We start from the raw sequence: 23297 nt of genomic DNA, 5'->3' as shown, positions 1-23297 counted from the left end.
GCACCAATACCATACTCTGAAGCGTCCGTAGCCAAAAGGAGAGGAAGAGAGGGGTTATACGGCATGAGACACTCCACGGAATGCTACCTCCGCTTTAAGGTTTGGAAAGCCGTTTCACAAGCCGGGGACCAATGAAAAGGCACGTTCTTTCGGCATAGGTGGTGGAAGGGCGCCGCAGTGTGAGCGACAGAGGGATGAACTTGCGATAGTACGCATTTTTAGCCAGGAAGGACAGCAATTGGTGGACGCTGCTCAGACGAGGAACGGCCTCTATAGCGGCGACATGGGAGGAGGTAGGAGATATGCTATTTTGGGAAATGAAGTGACGCATGCACGAGATAGCAGGTTGAAAAATGGAGCATTTAGCAAGGTTGCATTTTAGGCCCGCAGTCCGCAGACGCTGGAACAATTGTCGCAGATTACTGAGATGTTCATCCGCAGTACGGCCGGTGACCACAATGTCGTCCTGGTAGTTGATACAAACGGGCACATCCCACACGAACTGTTCCAAGTAACGCTGAAAGAATGGCCGGTGCACTGGCGATGCCATCCATGAGGCGGTTCAACCGGAACAGCCCAAACGGGTGTTGACGACGGCCAAGTGAGTAGAAGGCTCGTCTAAAGGTATTTGGAGGTAGGCCTTGGCAAGATCGATCTTCGAAAAAAAGTTATCCCCAGCGAGCTTGGAGAACAGGTCCTCGGCATGGGGAAGGGGATAGTCTGCAACCTGTATCTGAGGGTTTAGCGTAGCCTTGAAGTCGCCATCAACCTGAAGAAGCCCATCTGGTCTCTTGAGGACGACCAAGGGTGTAGCCCATGAAATGCAACGGACCAGAGTGACGACTCCCTCCGCCGTGAGACGGTCCAGTTCCTATTTAAGAGGATGCTGGAGGGCGAGGGCCTGGATGTACTTCGGGCGGGCAGACGGTTTCAGCTGGAGTGACGCCTGAAAATCTTGAGCACAGCCGATGCCCGGCGAGAAGAGGTCCTGGAATTTCGTGCACAAGGTATCGACTGCCGGAAACGGAACCTGGGAAGACACCAGATGAGCACTGTCGTCGACGGCGAAGCCAAAGGCACGGAAGGCATCCAAGCCAAAGAGGTCCACAGTGACTGCATTGTTGACCACAAGGAAGGTAACTTCCCGAACCGATTTGCACAGGATGGAAGCCGTGAACTGACCCAAAAGAGCGATCGCTTGCTTATTATAAGTAAGGAGGCGCCTAGGTGTGGGCGCCAGAGGGGGCGCCCCAACCTTCACATAAGAAGTTGATCAGTGAGACCACTGCTCCGGTATGCACCTGCATCTGCAGCGGCCGACCGTTGATCATCAGCTTGGAAGATCCACAAGACTGCACCTGGTTGACGTTCAAAGGTAGCTGCCCCCGACGGTCGTTTACCGGAAGAGGAGGAGGCTGCTGAGAGCGGCGATGCGGCGATGCGGCGATGCGACGGGCTCCGAGGCGTCGTGATCTCGGAGGACCGCCACTTTCACCCAGGATTCCAAACGCTTGTCGGCCGCCGTAGAGACTTCGTACTTGAATGCCAGATCAATGACCTGGTCCAGGGTAGGACCGTCTAGTCGGAGAGCGTCGCGTCGGAAAGCAGCGTCAGGCGCGGACAGGGTGAGGTGGTCGCGGACCATCTCGTCCACGTAGGATTCTTTGGACACCCGTGTCGTGAAATGACACTTCTGGCTGAGACCTTGCAGTTCCGCTGCCCACTGCTGATAGGATTGGCCTGCCTTCTTGCGACATTGGTAGAATTCGACAGATTTCGGACGGAGGTCGAGGTCGTAGTTTCGTCAAGGTAGCTCCTGCGGGCCAGCAACACATTCCAGGACAAAAAGTAGGAACGACGAGCAGCCTGAAGGATGTGAAAATGCTGCAGCAGCCGCTTCTCGTACGATTCCCAGTCTTCAGTATCCTCGGTGAAAGCGGGAATCGGCGGGGGCGGCGGAACCGGTTGGTTTTTCCATAGTTCCGTAGGGAAACGTTCCTGTGTATCCTGAGATTTCTTGCAAAACTGTTGAAAACCTTGTAGTAAGTCGTGCACACTTTGGGTCAGCTGCTGAAGCACTATTTCCGCCATTATACAGACACACGCAGGCACAAACTCGTCGGCACTTGTATTGTAACTGACAATTTGAAAGTTTTTACAACACAACTTTTATTTTACGTGAGTCTACACGAAAATGACTGAATAACAACGAAAAGTCCCAACCACAAAGCCACAAAGAATTTCCTACTAGAGGCAACAAAAGATAACTTCTATGTTTCCCATAAGAGTTCGTTGTAACACACATACACTAAATTCCAAGTCCTATTCCGATGGCGAAGACGTAGTTTTCCGTGGAGACGTCCTTGAGGTCGGTATTCGGCGTTAACTGGTTCTAGCCTTTAAGTAGTACTGGTGAGCCAATCAGATGTTGGTGTAGTAATACTTCCTGCAGGCCGTCTCTAACTCCCTGTGCAGGAAGTAGTACGCGGAATGTCTGTTTCCAAAATAGCCGATGTTTGCCATTGCTTACGCCTTTGGGTATAGGCAACCTCGGTCCTGTGTCGTGTTAGATGTGTTGCTGGCCCGCAGGAGCTACCTTGGCGACGGCTTAACAATAACCACTACACAACTATAGGAAAATGGAAGATGGTTTACATTTGATAATCTGATTCTTTTTCCTTAAGACCTACGACGTAACATTACTTGTGGAGACAAACATATTTTTCCTGCTGCTTTAATGTAGCACTTGTGTAGTGACTTAGACGTTTGTTTTCCGTACATCATCCGATTTGACCAGTGGATGAATAGTTCGTCCTGACTAGCTGGGATTTGCAAAAGCACCTAAACCATAACTTTAGCTTTTTTGTCTTGGTTCGCTGGTAGATAATTAATACTCTTTGCAGACAGAACACAGTTCATAAGCTATTCTCGGTCCTAAATGTTTGGAACACTTACTTGCAGCCGGTCGATGTGGCCGAGCTGTTCCAGGTTACGGTCGCAGGTTCGAATCCTACATCGGGCATGGATGTGTGTGATGTCCTTAGGTTAGTTAGGTTTAAGTAGTTACAAGTTTTAGGGGACTGATGACCTCAGCTGTTAAGTCTCATAGTGCTCAGAGCCATTTGAACCAGCTTACTTGTACATCAGGAAGTTTTCATGTACCAGTGTTCCTCGCACCCCAGCAGACAAACTGTTGTGTCTAGACAAGACAGCCTAGACACAATGAGAGGAAGCCGAAAGGCACGCGTTTAGTTCACGCAGGCAAGAGATAGGTCTGTAACAGGATACGTAATGAACGCTATAAAGAAAAGTACGTAGCTGCTGGAATACTTAACTTTAATCCATCCTTGTGGTACATCTGGAGATTGTGGCGATACAAGTGAGACTCTTTAGATACATGCAATGTTACTAATGGCGCCTTGCTAGGTCGTAGCCATGGACTTAGCTGAAGGCTATTCTAATTATCTGCTCGGCAAAGGAGCGAGACTTCGTCAGTGTAGTCGCTAGCAAAGTCGTCCGTACAACTGGGATGAGTGCTAGTCCGTATCTCGAGACCTGCCTTGTGGTGGCGCTCGGTCTGCGATCCCTGACAGTGGCGACACGCGGGTCCGACATGTACTAATGGACCGCGGCCGATTTAAAACTACCACCTAGCAAGTGTGGTGTCTGGCGGTGACACCACATAAACTGCAGAACGTTGCTCACCACCAAACAGAAGTTGTTCTGTAAGTTATTCGTTAATAGAAGCCACATGGAAACAGTTGGAACAGAGCAGAGTGGAGCACATTTTACGTACTGTATTTTAGTCTTTAATAAACTTAAACAGCTTTGCAGTGGATAGAACACAGGGTCCATTCTGTAGCTGTGTTCTGCAGTCTGCAGCCTGACAATACCATGATCATTAGCGAAGCAAGACTTAACACTTTCTCGTAGTAGCGTTTCTGGGCACTTTATACAATCTATAAGGTTGTTACCAATAATTTCGTTCACTCCTGGACTTATGATCTGACATATAAATTTGTTATATATCTTTGTTTTACAGTTGGAGCTCAACCGCAATGAACAGTCAATCGTAACTGTCTTATCGTTCTTCACAATCACAATGCAGTTTCTGGCAGTCTCCTTCCTTGTAGAAGCCGTGTTTCAATATAAAGTTACCGCACAGCTTCACTTTATCCAAATGGTAACAGTCGTCTATATGGATCTGCTCCAATATTACAGGAAGTTCTTCCATCAGTACGTCCTTGTCATCGCCGGCTAATTCCGTCTTATACGGTATATCCGTTCTCTTGTGGATGATTTCTAGTGCTTTCTTGCCTATTTTTCCAATATTCCTCTTGATGTCACATTTTCATTCCGGTATACTAGAAAATACAGCTTTGCACTGACACATTATCTCACAGTGACGAACCTGGAGAATTTACAACACGTATAATGATTATATGGTCCATACATCCCTTCCTTTGACACCATAGACAGTCTCTTTTCTAATCGCTCCTTACAGCCCACTTAATCACAGACTTCAACTTGTATAATGCTATCACAGAACGGTTCTGTAATGGTGTAGGCACCTTTAAATTTTTCTTGCTAAGGAACATATTTTCGGCGAAATTTACGTTGACAATGTCAGTAACAAAGTTGTTCAGAGTCACCAGTAATCAAACCAAAGAATGTGTCAGTTGTTCCCGTCTTGCCGCGTTCCCGCCCTTCTTCACCCCCCCCCCCCCCCCACCTCCCAATATGGCTGAGAGATGGTTAGCACTTTGAAGGAATCCATTTTGACTCTTTCGCTACCGCAGAAGACTGATCGATTTCGGCTGTCAAACCTCCTCTTATACTCCAAAGAACCAAGATGGAGTCGCTCTGACGAGTTACCATTTCATAGCAGCTGTGGCGTAAGTTGTTCGTTTATTAATACGACGTGGAAGTAATTGGAATAGTGTACAACGGGGCACATTGTAAATACTGTTTATTCGTGCCTAATACACTCAAAGAGTCCTGCAGAGGGTCAAACACACACTCCATAAGATTATAAACTAAAGAGCCAAAGAAACTGGTATAGGCATGCGTATCCCAATACAAAGATATGTAAACAGGCAAGGCGCTGCTCTTGGTACGGCCTACATAACAGGTGTCAGGCACAGTTGTTAGATCGGTTACTGCTGCTAAGTTGGCAGGTCGTCAAGATTTAAGTGAGTTTGAACGTGGTACTATGGTCGGCGCACGAGCGATGGGATACAGTACCTCCGAGGTAGCGATGAAGTGGGGATTTTCCCATATGACCATTTCAGCAGTGCACCGTGAATAGCAGGAATCCGATAAAGCAACAAATCATCGACATCGCTGCGGCCAGAAAAGGATCCTGCAAGAACTGGACCAACGACGACTGAAGATAATCGTTCAATGAGACAGTAGTGCAACCCTTCCGCATACTGCTGCAGTTTTCAATGCCAAACATAATCGATATGGGCTTTCGGAGCCAAACCTCCCATCATGTACCTTTGTTGACTGCGCGACACAAAGCTTTATGCCCCGCCTCGGCCCGTAAACATCGACATTGGACTGTTGTTGACGGGAAACATGTTTTCTGGTCGGGCGAGTCTCGTTTCAAATTGTATCGAGCGGATGGACGTGTGCAAGTATGGAGACAACTTCATGAATCCATGGACGCTGCATGCCAGCAGGGGTCTGTTCAAGCTGATGGAGGGTCTGTAGTGGTCTGAGGCGTGGGCAGTTGGAGTGATATGGAACCCCTGATACGTCTAGATAAGACTCTGACGGATGACACGCATGTAAGCATGCTGTCTGATCACCTGCATCTATTCATGTCCACTTTGCATTCTGACGGACTTGGTAAATCGCAGTAGGACAATGCGACAACACACACGTCCAGAATTGCTGCACAATGTTTCCAGGAACACTCTTCTAAGTTTCTACATTTCCTCTGGCCACCAAACTCCCCAAACATGAGCATTATTGAGCAGATCTGGGATGTCTTGCAACGAGCTGTTCAGAAGACATCTCCGCCTCCTTTAGGGACACCTCTGCAGGATTCATGGTGTCAGTTCCCTCCAGCACTACTTTAGACGATAGTCGAGTCAATGCCACGTCGTGTTGCGGCACTTCTGCGTGCTCGCTGGAACTCTACACAATATTAGGCAGGTGTACCAGTTTCTTTGACTCTTCCGTGTATTTGGGAGGGGGGGGGATAGTTAACTGGTAACTGGTAGAAATCCTAAATCACCAAAAAACCTATGCTTCCTATTTACAATGTTCTACAAGCATGTATTCCGCATGGGAGCCGGAAGCTATCAGTTATAGACAGATATCGTCAAAAAAAGTCTTAATGTGACTAGAACATCTGGTAATAGGTGTCTGTGGGGGTAACATATAGACAGTAAATCACAAATAGTGTCATTAGATTTCCCGCCTTTTACGTGTTTGCAGAAGGTGGTTGGAAATGCTAGTGATCCATGCTAAGTACGGAAGCTGTTAGGAAAATGTCATATTGTCTGCCACAATCGGTAGCTCTCTTTCCTCTTTTTATGCAGTTCTAGTATAAGACTGATGGTACCTGTGCATTGCTTGGCACCAATAGAAAGGCGCAGAGTGTAGCAACTGTTTCTGTGTTTCTGTCCTAAAGCAGGAATGCAGTTTCCTGTTTCACCTGCAAACAGAGCGGAAAAGAATACTTCTGACTCTGTACTCGGCTGCGTAGACATGTTCACGCTGATGGTGGTAGCTGTGTGCTGAGTAGTACAAAGTACTTCTGTGAATCGACTTACAAACATCGAGAGCATGCTGAATTTGTATCAGGCGAAGAGTGTCTCACAAACTGATTCAATATTGTGCTGCCAGCAGTGTGGCATCCTGACGCTGTACCGTCTCTGCATTAATTTATAGGTTTGTTTTAAGATGTGATGCTGACACGTACATAAATGTAGTATTTGCCTTATATCCGTATTCAGACATTTTCTTCCTGTTCATCATGGTAGTTCTGCTGGCAGATTTAGAACGTGAGTTGCATGCATTTGGTGTCCGTACGTTTTTAAAGGTTGACGGTAGTCATGCTTACAGTCATTGCATCGACTCTTTTGCGGGGGGAAAAAGTTTGTCTTTCTTTGTAGTGAAGGCAGTGGCCCTCATCGTGTTATCTTTCGAGAGAATTTAAATGGTGGCAACTATTTATTCACAACCAATACAAAAGGGTTACATGTTAGCATCGGTTACTGTCCTTCGAATTAGTCACCAGCGTTGTGTAGAACCCGTTGCCAGCGATGTGGAAGGCGTAGTATACCATTAGCAGAGCCTGTTCTGTTGATGGTGCGATTGGAGCGGTCTAAAGTTATGCTGATTCTCGTGTACGACTGTGACGGTGTTATCCTAACGCATTACGTTCCTTCACGGCAGACCGCCAATGCAGAGTATTACTTTTCGTTTTTGGAGCATCAGTGCAGGCTGTGGCTGCACTGTTCGGTCGATGGGACTGGGAAGTACTGTACCATCTACCATACTCCCCGGACTTAAGTCCTTGTGTCTTTGATTTGATTCCGAAGTTGAAGGAACCACTTCGTGGCATTTGCTCCAGAACTGTTCCAGAGATTCTATAGGCAGTAGACGGCTCCATTCGCACCATCAACAGAACAGGCTCTGCTAAAGGTATACTACGCTTTCCGCTACGTTGGAAACGTGTTCTACACATTGCCGGTGACTACGTTTGACAGTAACAGATGCAGACATGTAACCCCTTTTGTATTGTTTGTGAATAAATGGTTGCCAATATTTAAGCTCCAACCCTCGTAATATCAGGCAGCTAATATGATTTCTTTTGTGTTTGCATTTTGATCTTTCTCAGTACTTTTTGACTGCTGGTTACATTCACAAGGATTACTTGTGGTCCATTACTTTTATTAAGTATGTTCTGTCTGCATACAGCTCTAATAAATTACACTGACTCAAACAAGTACGACAGCGAAGCGCTAGAGAAACATATCCTTTTTCCCACAATACCCACAAGCATTGTTACTCCAGTGGTGCAACTTTTCCTGTGCACAGAAATTAGTATTTCACCATCTCAGCATGTGCTACAACATTCAATACTTTTTAGCTATCATCATCTCAGTAGAAATGCATGTGTATGTGTGTGTGTGTGTGTGTGTGTGTGTGTGTGTGTGTAGGGGCAGGACGAGACTTGCAGAAAATGTGAGTTCAGTCAAATATCTTAATGTAAATGCGCTCAGAGGACAGTCCTAGACATGGTTTCTCGATACTCATTTGCTAATCCTCTCACCACAGAACGCAGACCTAGAATGTACTGACAATTACCAAAGAGCATCAGAGCAACAGTGCATAATTCATAAATGGTTCATATAATTTTGAGACCTACGCTTAAAGTCAGGCAGCTAATTATTTACACTGTACGCAATTTTTTGTCAGCATTTACACAGTAGAAAGATAAACATCTGCAGAAAGTGCTCAATTTTTTGTGGCTGGTACTTCTGTAGTTCGATGTATGTACTAATTTGTACCACCAGCATTGTGTGTGTGTGTGTGTGTGTGTGTGTGTGTGTGTGTGTGTGTGTGTGAGGGTAGATGGATGCTTGCTGTTTTTGGTTGATACTGATGTAAAAAAATTTATAGGACATATTTATATGTATGTATAAATATGCATCAATTTAGAACCAAGAGTCACTGTAATAGCCATTCATTGCTATGCTATATTCCTCCCGATTGACTGACTGTACAGATATACTCAATGTATCAGGTTGCTATTGTGGCTCGTGGAACATCAGCATCGGATTAGAGGCCCTTTGGGCTGCGTACCTTTGTGCTGTGGCTGTTCTGTGACTTAGGCGAATGACAAGTCAGATAGGTCAGTGGGCATCCTCAGGTACTACTCTTCACGGTAGACATCCAGCTGTGGAGAAGTGTGCCACTTACCAGGAAGCAACGCATGACTGTCACATGCCCAGCAATAGCATCTGTTTTTCTTAATGGCTAAGCAACGAGGAATGAGCCTACATCGTGACGTATATATGGTGTATATGTGCCGTAACTGGTGTTTTATGCCTTCGCATAAAATTTTTAAATTATGTAAAAAGACGTTCTAGTACAGTCTGCAAAATTTTACCGGCGTGGCCGCCAATATGGAAATTGGTAAGAAATTGGCAGGATATAAAATAAAACAGAGAAGGATAAAACACTTATTTACAGGTATTTCTATCACAGTTCACTGCAGCTTTGGTGGGAGACTGGATTCACATTTGAAGAGGGGTACGCAATTCCAGCAAATTCAACATGTTGTGTTGATGGACACAATGAGATAATGTTTCTTCTCGCCATTCTATTGCATTGCCATTATTTGTTGAACGATATTCCTCCTGTTTGAAATTATGTGGTCCTCTGTCATCATACCTTTCCATTTCTGATGCAGAAGTCTGTGAGCATATTTGTCTGACTTTGTTTACAACAAGTAGTGTTACTACATTTTTCTGTGTCCAATGCAGTCATGTCATCAGTTGAACATATCAGACTACAGATAGCAAAAACAGATGGGCGCTCAGGCAATAGAACTACATCAGTTAAAATCGCTCGAAGGGTGGGGCCCAAACTTACACGTCATTGGTGTCCTGGGGTCACTTCATAGAACACAGTTAGCCACAGGGGGAGGAGAGAGTGGGGATGAAGGGTGATAATTCTGGGTACAATGTTGTTGTCCATGAATTTTGGTGTCAGCAATTATGAGAAATGAGCTGGTGCTAATATCATCAAATCCAAGAATTCTGATGCTTATGTTAGCGAAATTCCTGTCCACACTGCCAGTGCACCTCTGATTTCAAGAAATGTCGTCGAATAGAAACGTACAGCCAACGTCACTGATGTCATCTCTTGCAGAATTTCGGAAATTGTTTTATGTTGACATGTTGTCCTCTCTGTAGATAGAAGATCTCATCTCTAGGAGTTAACATCGATTTTGCAAATAAAACTCTACTGAACCCAAGCTTACAGTAAACGGCTCTACTCACTTTGATTACTTATTCGTTAATTTATGAAAGATGTTCGATAGAGTTCCGCAGTGTCGGCTAGTTCGCAAAGCACAAATACATCAGACCAGGTTTGTGATTGGATGGAACAGTTCCTAGCAAACTATTCTCTGTTCTTGATGGAGAATCATCATGCCTTCGGTTGTTAGAGCAACCTTTCTGTTGACAGCATATGTAAATAAATTTACGGATAACGCTAGGAAGCTCATGACTCTGATGATCCTGTTGTACACATAGCAACCGCAACGCTAGCAATTTCTACCACAGTGACTGAAAACTTGCAGGGGATTGACGTACGTAACAAGGATCGAAATTTGACAGTTAAAATAAATATACGTAACGTATAGCAAGACTGGTATGGTTAATTTAGGGAATATGTGTTTGCAATAATTATAAATCATATTCCTTAATACAGGCCGGTAAGTGTCTTAGGTTGAGGAGCAAATCACATAACCTGCCGTATTTTAATGTAACGCACATCGGGAAACGCACTTGAAAATTCGAAATATACCCCGAAACTTAATATGCATATGATAAAGAATAATAAATTAGATTTACTATAAAGGGATATTTTTCACAGAAGTTTGTTGATATCAGTGCGAAGTGGTGAAACAATCACACCACCAAATACAATATTATCCGTTGTAGTATTACAGCGGTGCCTAAAAGAGTCTCATTACGTGATGTCTATCTGTAATGTCAATTTGCATTTTGTTTCTTCTTTTCGGGATCCGTGACCAAAGAGACGTCATGGTCACGTGATCAACTTATTATACATAAGTGGCGGTTCGTAAAGCTAGAGACAAAGTTGCATTCATTAGTCGTTAATCTTCCACTTTGGTCTCCATACTATCTTTTTGAGCTACGGTCTCCAAATTGATTTTTCTTCCGCGAACCGATGATAATCACTAAATCCTTCATATCCTGTCTTGAGAATAATTCCACTTCAGTAAAAAAATTATTGGTCACAGATCCTTGATCAAAGCGCCTGAACCGTATGAATCCTTTAAATGTGCTCTACCATTGGTGAATAGTTATGGATTAGAACGACCCAGATGGGTAAACACTGGGCAAAGCTTCACTTCCGGTCTGAAGTATGAACTGCTGTGCGTATCATACAGGTAATGTGTAATGACATATTCCTAGTGCTTTAATTCCGTTGCAAAAAAATCAGTTTACGTCATAAAGTAGCACGAATCAACCAGTCTCGTTTGGAAGGGATGTTCTTATTATTGCGAGAAGATCTGAAAATTCGAAACGTGTTACGTAAGCGATAGATAATTGAAGGTTTAACTGATCACGATGGTGTTTTTGCGACTGCATATTGACATTAGTGCTACATATCGTTCCAGCCATTTCCACATTGTACCAAAAAACTATTTTTGTATGCTTAAATTTTGCACTGCGACAACGCTCACCAAGTAAAAACTCTCCCTGCATTGATATGATGTACACTGTAACAGATTCCCCCGCTAATAGAATACGATGGGAAAATACATGCACATGTAGTCGTCTTCACACATCTCGCGAACTACCAGCCAAGAACAAAATACCAACGTCGTCAGCGAGGTCGCCAGTAAGACGGCAAATAACGCTGTCGTTCTTGCTCGCCCACACAAGCGGTAGATAATGCAGATAGCGGTTCGTATCTACCGGAAGATGCGGGCACAACCTGATAAGCAGCAGCCCATTAGAAAACCAGCTGGGAAGGTGGTGATTTTGCCAGACATAGAAACCGTATACAACAAAAACGTGTCTCCCAGTCTTGGTGCAATAGGAAGTATCCACCCCCACTAACATGAATGACGACTGACGAATTCATTAGACGAATAGTCAGCCAATACCTTCTGCCATTAGCAAGTGATATGTTAAAACTGAATTCTTTTAATGCGTGTGCATCACATAATTACTTAGAAACAGAATTAGCTTACGCCGAAAAGACAACCATTCAGCAGAGCAACACTGTATTCCATAATACTACCGTCAGTAACACTGTACGGTAACTGAAGTAACTGATTACCTGGATTGTGTGAACTTCCACGCAAGTCACCAGTATTTATCTCAGAAGCTGCTGATTTAAATCTCTTATAGGAGTGTTTTAGTATTCATAAATATGTAGGGCAAGCACCGGAATGTGTCTAAGCATAACATAATGCTTTTTACTAATGACGACTATTGATATCAGTAGGAAGAACTTTTGGGTAAAGGGAATGATGACATTTTCACTTACATGGTCTTCTGTCATACCTTCTAAATGTGACTCCTCTTGCAGTCCAGTTTCTCTATTTTCTGTGTGCTGCAATGTGGGCATCCCAGGGCCATGGGGTGTGGTTTGGGTCCAGCAAACGACCACAATAATGCATGCGTTTTGATTGAATGCATAGTTAGCGACGTATATTTACGTGACCTGCCACCCCGAAGTGAAGAGCAAACCCCAACACCGAAAACTGTACGGAAGATCGTAATGATGTTATCCTAGCGTGGAAGGTCGTTATAATGTAAGGGTGCCTTTGAGATCGTTTTAAGTAGATCAAAGACAAGTATTTTGGTAAAATAATATGCACAATATAGAAGGTCAGCCATCCCACTCTTTTACACCCTTTGTAGTAGTAATCAGCTCAGAATACTTTATTTTATATGACTGCGCTAACGAGACGAGTCTGTATAATTGATTTCCACATTAAATAATTAAATTATGTGGAGCCAGATAATATTTTGCATTGGAATCCCTCCTGTAAAATACACTCCTGGAAATGGAAAAAAGAACACATTGACACCGGTGTGTCAGACCCACCATACTTGCTCCGAACACTGCGAGAGGGCTGTACAAGCAATGATCACACGCACGGCTCAGCGGACACACCAGGAACCGCGGTGTTGGCCGTCGAATGGCGCTAGCTGCGCAGCATTTGTGCACCGCCGCCGTCAGTGTCAGCCAGTTTGCCGTGGCATACGGAGCTCCATCGCAGTCTTTAACACTGGTAGCATGCCGCGACAGCGTGTACGTGAACCGTATGTGCAGTTGACGGACTTTGAGCGAGGGCGTATAGTGGGCATGCGGGAGGCCGGGTGGACGTACCGCCGAATTGCTCAACACGTGGGGCGTGAGGTCTCCACAGTACATCGATGTTGTCGCCAGTGGTCGGCGGAAGGTGCACGTGCCCGTCGACCTGGGACCGGACCGCAGCGACGCACGAATGCACGCCAAGACCGTAGGATCCTACGCAGTGCCGTAGGGGACCGCACCGCCACTTCCCAGCAAATTAGGGACACTGTTGCTCCTGGGGTATCGGCGAGGACCATTCGCAACCGTCTCCATGAAGCTGGGGTACGATCCCGCACACCGTTAGGCCGTCTTCCGCTCACGCCCCAACATCGTGCAGCCCGCCTCCAGTGGTGTCGCGACAGGCGTGAATGGAGGGACGAATGGAAACGTGTCGTCTTCAGCGATGAGAGTCGCTTCTGCCTTGGTGCCAATGATGGTCGTATGCGTGTTTGGCGCCGTGCAGGTGAGCGCCACAATCAGGACTGCATACGACCGAGGCACACAGGGCCAACACCCGGCATCATGGTGTGGGGAGCGATCTCCTACACTGGCCGTACACCACTGGTGATCGTCGAGGGGACACTGAAGAGTGCACGGTACATCCAAACCGTCATCGAACCCATCGTTCTACCATTCCTAGACCGGCAAGGGAACTTGCTGTTCCAACAGGATAATGCACGTCCGCATGTATCCCGTGCCACCCAACGTGCTCTAGAAGGTGTAAGTCAACTACCCTGGCCAGCAAGATCTCCGGATCTGTCCCCCATTGAGCATGTTTGGGACTGGATGAAGCGTCGTCTCACGCGGTCTGCACGTCCAGCACGAACGCTGGTCCAACTGAGGCGCCAGGTGGAAAAGGCATGGCAAGCCGTTCCACAGGACTACATCCAGCATCTCTACGATCGTCTCCATTGGAGAATAGCAGCCTGCATTGCTGCGAAAGGTGGATATACACTGTACTAGTGCCGACATTGTGCATGCTCTGTTGCCTGTGTCTATGTGCCTGTTGTTCTGTCAGTGTGATCATGTGATGTATCTGACCCCAGGAATGTGTGAATAAAGTTTCCCCTTCCTGGGACAATGAATTCACGGTGTTCTTATTTCAATTTCCAGGAGTGTATAATTTAGTCATACAGCTACATCTACATCTATACTCTGCAATCCACCGTGAGGTGCATGACAAAGGGTGCGTCTCTTTGTATCTTTTATTAGGGTTTCTTGCTGTTCTATTCAAATATGGAGTGCGGGAAGAATGACCATTTGAATGCCTCTGTCTGTGTAGCAATTATTCTAATCTTATCCTCAAGATTCCTATGAGAGCGATAAGTATGGGGGTTGTAGTATATCCTTAGAGTAATCATTTAAAGCCGGTTCTTCAAACCTTGTTAATAGACTTTTTCGGGATAGTTTACGTCTGTCTTCAAGAGTCTGCAAATTCTGTTCCTTCAGTATCTCAGTGATACTCTCCCACGAATTAAACAAACCTGTGACCATTTGTGGTGCCCTTCTCTGTATACGTTCAGTATCCCATTTAGTCCTGTCTCGTACAGCTCCCACTCACTAGAGCAATATTCTAGAACTGACCGCACGAACCGGTCGCACGAGTGATTTGTAAACAATATTCATTGAAGTGTGATTGCACTTGGCCAGTATTCTACCAAAAAACTGAAGTCTGCTACCTGGTTCACCCACGACTGAACCTATGTGATTATTCCATTCCATATCCCTACAAACTGTTAGACCTAGGTATTTGTATGAGTTAGCCGATTCCAACAGTGAGTCATTGATATTACAATCATAGGATATAGCGTTTTTTTCGTTTTTTGAAGTGAAAAATTTTTCATTTCTGAATATTTGAGCCAGTTGCCAATCCCTGCACCACTTTGAAATCTTATCAAGAGCACACTGAATATTTATGCAGCTTCTTTAAGGTATTACTTCACTATAGATAATTGCATCACCTGCCGATATCCTGATATTAATATTAATATTGTCTGCAAGGTCATTCATATACAATATAAGCAGCAAGAGGCCCACCATACCTTCCTGAGACACACCGAAGTTACTTCTACATTCGACGATGTCTCTCCATCTAAGATTACATGCTGTGTCCTCCCTACAAAATTCAATCCAATCACAGATTTCACTTGATGCCCCATATGATCGCAATTTTGACAATAAGCGTAGGTGTGGTACTGAGTCAAATGCTTTTCGGAAATCAAGAAATACTGCATGCACCTGATTGCCTTTATCCAAAGCTTTCAGTGTGTCATGTAAGAAAAGTTCTAGCTGGGTTCCACCTAATCGATATTTTCGAAATACATGCTGGTTCGCGTTAAGGACGCCATTCTGTTCAAGATACCTCATTATGTTTGAGCTCAGAATATGTTCTAAGATTCTACAACAAATCGATGCGAAGGATATTGGACGGTAGTTTTATGGATCACGTCTACTAACCTTCTCATAGACAGATGTGACCTGTGCCTTTCTCCAAGAACTGGATACGGTTTGTTGTTCGAGGGATCTACGATAGATTATAGTTAGCAGAGGGGCTAACTCAGCCGCAAATTCGGTATAGAATCTGACATGGATTCCATCGGGGAATGGAGCTTTGTTCAATTTTAACCATTTCAGCTGTTTCCTACACCACTGACACAAACACTTATTTTGCTCATATTTTCAATGGTACGAGGATTAAATTGGGGCAGTTATTCTGTGTTTTCCTTTATAAAGGAACATTTGAAAATGGAGTTAAGCATTTTAGCTTATGCTTTGCTACTCTCAATTTCGGTTCTTGTCTCATTAGCTAGGGACTGGACTCTAACTTTGATGCCACTACAGCCTTTACACAAGACCAGAATTTCTTTCGGTTCTGTGAAAGATCACTTGACAGTATTCTGCTATGGTAGTGATTTAAAGCATCACGCATTGCCGTCTTGATCTGTCTATATATAGCCCTACGCTCTTACACCTGTTATGCAGTAATGTCTGTTCGTTTAGCATTTCTTTACAGTGACTGTATGCCATGGAGGTTCCCTACCGTTATGAACTGTTCTACTGGGTATACATCCGTCCAGTCCTTTGTACTGTGGTAATCATTGTTGCCACAACCACATTCTGGTAACTGACACTGGTTTCGATGTGGCCATCCTCAAAGAGGTCAGATCTGTTTGTTGCCATTTGATTCAATATATGAGTGCGATTCCTAACTATTTGCTCTAGGCAGTTTTCAGAAAAGGCATTTACTAAAGTTTCACAGGATGTCTTATCCCACCCACTACTAAAAACATGTAATTTTATCAAGTAATTGTTGGGTGATTGAAGTCTCCACTAATGATTACAGTATGATTGGGGAACTTACATACAAGTGAAGTGAGTTTTTTCTAAAGTTTTCGGTTACATCAGGAGATGGATCTGGTAGGCGACAGAAGGATCCAATTATCATTTTATGCCCACCCCTGATACCGAGCATTGCCCGAACAATCTCACATACAGTTTCAATATCTGCCTCCAGGGATTTGAGTTCTACATCTACATCTACATTGATACTCCGCAAGCCACCCAACGGTGTGTGGCGGAGGGCACTTTACGTGCCACTGTCATTACCTCCCTTTCCTGTTCCAGTCGCGTATGGTTCGCGGGAAGAACGACTGTCTGAAAGCCTCCGTGCGCGCTCTAATCTCTCTAATTTTACATTCGTGATCTCCTCGGGAGGTATAAGTAGGGGGAAGCAATATATTCGATACCTCATCCAGAAACGCACCCTCTCGAAACCTGGCGAGCAAGTTACACCGCGATGCAGAGCGCCTCTCTTGCAGAGTCTACTGCAGTAAATTCACCATCTCCATTTCCCATTTGCCCATCCTTTCGACATACACTTAAATTTTTCCCCGAAAATCTCACTGCTGTCAGTCTGCAGCTCCAGGTCTGGTGGCTAGCGTTGCTGCCTCTATATCACTGGGTCCTGGGTTCGATTCCCAGCCGGGTTCGAAATTTTCTCTGCCCAAGGACTGGGTATTTGTGTTGTCCTCATCATTTCATCATCATCGTCATCATTCGTGACAGTGGCTAGATTGGATTGTGTAAAACTTGGACTGTGCAAAAATTGGGACTTTATACAGGCGCTGATGACCACGCAGTTGAGCGCCCCACAGAACAAACATCATCATCATCATCATCACTGCTACCGATTACAGATTTCAACCAGCTTTTCCTATATGTGTGTGCAATTATACTATTCTGGGAGTGTGCTGCGACGTGGATATGAGAGGGCCAGGTTAAGATTGATGTTACTTTTTTACTTGTATGCATCGTGCTACACAACAATTCAGAATGCAAACTAATGGAGAAAAATTCTTTTAACATCAACCAGTTTCACTTTATAGCAAGAGAGTATTTTAATTGAAAAAATAATAATAATACATCATAGTTGAATGTTGAAAAACATAGCGCCATGGCTGGCGGTACATGATGGGCCCAAGGTAGAGATATCAAGAGACCTCACCAATTCAGCGGAGGTACCGTAGAAATGAGGTATGAAACAACATTCGAGGTGACAGCATTTCCAGATTTTTCTCTCACCAGGGTGTGATAACCCAATTCCAAAACAACCAATTCCATACGTTTCAAAAGCAGTATATTTCCCACAACGGGTACTGTCACAGAGAACAATCGAAGAAAAGATTAAAAGTAAGATAAATGTTTTAAAACAAATCGCGAGCTGTAGTATTAGGTTCTAATCTAAGTGAAGAGCTACATTGTTGTCCACAAAGCCCTTTTATTCTCTGTCAGGAAGCTTCTCGTGATTTCCTCTGTGGCAGCGCAATATGTGATCCGTGAGTATCGCTTTTAGTTTCTGGAATCATTCACCTTTCTTCATGCATATAGTGTTAGTGGGAGTATGGCAATTTTGTTATGACATCATATATGCATACAGCACAATCACCTTTCCAATATTAAAGCATATGCTGTATCAAACCCTCTACTATACATCGTTGTTATATAGTGCCCTATAGCCATTCACTACCAGTTACACTCTCTCTCTTTCTTATTTCGAAGCGTATGTGTGATGTCATGTCTTTACCTATTGTGCATAAATAACAAATTTTTTGCAAGGAAAAGATTTAGTAATGTTTTGTATAGAGACCTCCCCTTACGGCAACGTCAGAGAATTAACTTGACACTTAATCAGCTGCTTTGTGATTCATCTTCAATGAAGCTGTCGCAGTCAGGACGTTGTCGGGGCTCTAACTATGCATGAGAACCAGGAAAGGAGAATTGGTGGAAAATCTTAACGTTCAGCACTTTAATCCTGATGATTTTATTCTAGGGAGTACATGTAGAAAAGTATTTATTATTACAAAAAACGTTTTGGTTGCCGCAAGATACCGGCGTATTTTTGTTAATAAGACTGTGTGGGCAGCTTACAGACGAGGTGGACGCCATACGTAAGCCGTGTAAAAAAATTCTAGAAGATTTTAAGGTTGCCTCCATACCACGTTTGGTGACTGCTTCGTTGTGCACGAAGATGTCAAAACTACACACACATGTTGGACAGCAACAACACGGTGAGGAAAGGACACTGCCTGAATTTTACGTCAGCAGCCATGGCAGGTAACCGGAACGCTAACGGCCACAAGGCAGAAAATTCCGCTGGTGCATTTGGACTTCAAAATCCAAAATATAGTTAAACTCCACCGGATGGCGGCCAAACTCTCGCGAACTCTAACACTCGCTGTGGCTCACGGGAATACCCGTAACAGCCAACCATGAAACTGAATGGCACAATGTGAACAGACCGGCCTTGGTAATTAAATCACCACTCAACTTTCACGTTCTGGTTCGGTGCGCCACGAACCTCGTAGGAATCAAATGGTTCAAATGGCTCTGAGCACTATGGGACTTAACTTCTGAGGTCATCAGTCACCTAGAATTTAGAACTACTTAAACCTAACTAACCTAAGGACATCACACACATCCATGCCCGAGGCAGGATTCGAACCTGCTACCGTAGTGGTCGCGCGGTTCCAGACCGTAGCGTCTAGAACCGCTCGGCCACCTCGGCCGGCTCGTAGCAATCGGAACAGCTTCTACACACTCCGACACTGCGTAGACACCGCCAGCAGGCCCTGCCGACTGCACTGCGGGGAGATTTCCTCGCCGATCCACACCATCTGACCAACTCCTCAGAGCCAGTAAGCCGACAACATTTAAATCACACCAACTACACACCGTTTCACGTACAATTGCACAAAGAACTAGACAATGCTAACGGCAGGGACCGTACAGTAACAGGAACGAATCACGAGTCGGCAACCGTTGGCGAGTCATGGCGGTCCGGACCTCACTGCTGCCGCGCTCCGACTTAACTGCCGCGTGCCAACTCAAACACTGCCAGGTCAGAACTAATTCCTGGCGCGTTCCAAATGACCGGTCGACACACGACAACCGGGAAGTAATAGCTGTATAGCGAAGAAAATACGGCAGGGCTTATATCGATAAGCGCTGCTGCTGCCGCTCACAGGCAGGCAAAGCAGCAATTCAGTGACACAAGTAATTGAAACTAACATAACGACCTGGCAGTACGGCAAAAACACGATGTTAAATAAGAGGTGGCACGGACACGAGCCACGCACGGCTCATTTATATTATATAATGCAGATTGTGCCTTTGAAATTCTACAGATCATTGGAAATTACGTTAAAGGGATGGACAATCTAGCATTTTCTTTTGTGTTTAATAATATGAGTCACATAGTAATGTTGCATATTCTGATACTAGAGCATTTATTTGTTTGCATATCGTATTTTCAATTATGTGTCTTCATTCAACTTGGGAGTTCTGTTTGGCTGAAAAGAGGGACGCCCACGCATAAGCGCTAGTTTTGCAAGCGGGATAGTTGGGCAGCTTTGTTCTGATTGGTCGAGAGAGAAAGAGAGTACAGGAGGTGAATTTTGGGGCTTGACTTCAAAACTGGCCACAGATTTCCCTATCGGCTCTGGTGTTTTAAAACTGGTTTGCAGTTATTACCTTGAGCAGGTTGTTCCTCGTTAAATTCTTGATATAGTCGCAGTATCGTTTTCGCCAGCAATCAGGTTAGTTGTAAACTTCTAGGCCATTGCAAGCACGACGTTCGTCGCTACATCCATACTACAAGCATCGGCGTTCGAGGTGTGAGCTCCTGCAAAAAGGCCCACGCTGTCCTTCCATTGCTAATTTATACCGTGCTTACATCTATCTGTCTCAAATGACCTGCAGCGGTTAGAGATACTGGACAGTTGTCTAGGTGCATATTTTGTTGCGCTGTGCTAATTCGTATACACACATAACGTGTCTTTAGTTGACAGTCTTGGAAATTGGTTAACCTCAGAATTTGCTGTGATGTAAATTTACCGTGACGTTCTTATTTCGAACACGGTATTTATTTTCCAGCAAAACTATGACATCACACGAAAGTTATGTCAAGACATAATTATTCATAATAATAGGGGAATGTGGTCGTTCTTTAGCACATACACTACGACATCACAAACACAGACACAGAATCTCTCTCTCTCTCTCTCTCTCTCTCTCTCTCACACACACACACACACACACACACACACGCACGCACACACACACACACACACACACACACACACACACACACTAATAATCTTGGAATGGATTAGCAATGATAAATAATTTAGTTACTTTTAGGCACATGTTGCAGTGTGATTGCCTGAAAGCATCATGACGTCAACATGATGGGACATGACGTGACGCAAAAATGACATCATGTCAAGAGCAGTGGGACTAAAGTCATGTTATTAGGAAACTGTGGAAAATAACAATAATGTAAGACTGAAAAATATGAAAAAGTACCCAAAATTGTGGTAAATATGGAAACATATGGAGAAATGAACACACATATACGCCTGAGTGTGGTCTCTGCTGGTGCTATGAACGGTGAAAACATAAAATTTAAATTGCTTTAAATAAATACCCACACCCTTAACATTTACTGATGGAATTTAGTGTAATTACAATAACATTTATTTGTTATTAACAAATAACATCAACATGATCCTCTCTCAATTTGGCACAACTTCAGAATGAAGCCACCAACTCAAGAGCTCCAGTTATAAATCAAGGAAGGGGTGCTTGAATCTTTTTGATCCAGGAGAGGGTATGGGGAGAGAGGGATGAGGCATGGGGTTCCCCATCAATTTCTGGGAGGAGAGGAGTAGCACAAATTTGTAATCCGACACCGGGAGTAACCTTGAGATTAAATATATATCCAGACCCGTAAGTCCACTGACCACCTAATAACCAAAAGTTATTAATCAGTTAGATATGCAATATTCTCTGTTGCCATTACTTTCATACACATGATTACTAAACGGAATCTGTTAAATTGGCCGCTTCTGTGTGCCTCTGTTTACTTGCAATTCGTTCCTGCTGCTGCACAGTGAATGGTTTTAGTATTCTCTGAACTGCTTGTGCTACTGATTTTTTGGGTGGATCTGTGGAGAAGCCCAACTAATAGGATATTACTGGGATAAACAGATCAACCGCATCTTTTTTTTAATTGTGTTTTAGAGCTTCATTAGTTATCCGATGGAGTGTCGTTAGCCCCAACCACACAGTGAAATAGCTGTCATGTAGCGGACACTGTGACCTGAACCTGAATGCCCTACATTGGCAAGGAGCAATATATGCTGGCCTAGTTAGCCATATTGAATGCTGACCCAACTCCTGGTTGTCCGACCGAGCAACAAACTGTTCCGGCCTCACCAGCCCGCCGGTGTGACGACAGCAGAGAAAGCGGGTGCGGACCTGGGCATAGGCCCGTAGTAGGGCCTCACGGGGACCACTATCCCGTGCAGAGCTGCAACTGTGGGTCGTCGCTTCTTAGGCTTGCTGCGCTGCTCTTCCCAGGGATGCTCGTTCCAGGGATCTTCTTAATTTTCCATTCCTCGTTAAACTTGCCCTTACCTGCCTACCTGGAATCAAGCCTCAAAATTTTGCAAATAGGAAGGTTTCAGGCCATCAGATAGTTACTAAATTTCACCAAGTTAAACTCTATTGCAAGTTCAGTTCACCACAGACATGTTTATACATGGAATTGTTGCCAATTTACCAAACGTTTAAGCCTCTACGACCAGCTTGCTGTCACTGTTTTTACACTTATTGTATTCATGTGAGCCACCACCTGGCCTAGTTGTTTTGAAGTGGAGCATTTATTCTCTTAACTTGTTTTGGAAGAAATGTAAAATGTCTTGATCTATTTCTGTTAAAGCATTTTTATTATTTTAAGGGGAATATTACTAAGCCTTCTAGGTCTCTGTGATTATTCATGTTGATCTTGTAATTTTTTCAGAAAAGCCATAAATTTCAGAACAAACTTTTAAGCTCTTCTGGCGCTCTGTGACTATTTGTTGTTGTTAACTGTCTTTTCGCTTCATTACATTGTAAAGGAAAATTCTAAATATTTTCGTGAAATAAATCTAGATGATATCAACCGCAACTGATGTTGATTCTGGGATAAGGCCCTTCCATGAACTGATGCCACCACCAATAAAATCAATTTCAATGGTAGCAGAGTGTGGTCGTCCCATTGTGTGAAAGGGGACAGGAGAGTATATCATTCCCTTGTTGACATTACTCGTTATTTCATTATTGAATTACATTACTAGTTCATATCCTTGTCTAATATTTGTCGTGGTTTTGTAGGGGCATATTGCGTGAGATGCATCGCAAAAGCTGCCTCTTTAAAAAGGGACCAGCTTGAACATGAGCTTAAGTTACAGCGGCAACCACCAGGCGGTGGCGTTGTTGAGTCAGCAGTGAGGTTGGGTGCGTCCTTGGACAGCCGGATTCATATTTCTTCCGACCTGACTGGTGAGGTAAGTCCAGTGTTATCTTCTTCTTCTAGTACTCTCAGTGAGCATAGTCATAATAACTACACTCCTGGAAATTGAAATAAGAACACCGTGAATTCATTGTCCCAGGAAGGGGAAACTTTATTCACACATTCCTGGGGTCAGATACATCACATGATCACACTGACAGAACCACAGGCACATAGACACAGGCAACAGAGCATGCATAATGTCGGCACTAGTACAGTGTATATGCACCTTTCGCAGCAATGCAGGCTGTTATTCTCCCATGGAGACGATCGTAGAGATGCTGGATGTAGTCCTGTGGAACGGCTTGCCATGCCA

This window comes from Schistocerca americana, chromosome 7 (assembly GCF_021461395.2).
Source record: "Schistocerca americana isolate TAMUIC-IGC-003095 chromosome 7, iqSchAmer2.1, whole genome shotgun sequence".
Taxonomy (NCBI): Eukaryota; Metazoa; Arthropoda; class Insecta; order Orthoptera; family Acrididae; genus Schistocerca; species Schistocerca americana.
This window is presented reverse-complemented; position numbering follows the sequence as displayed.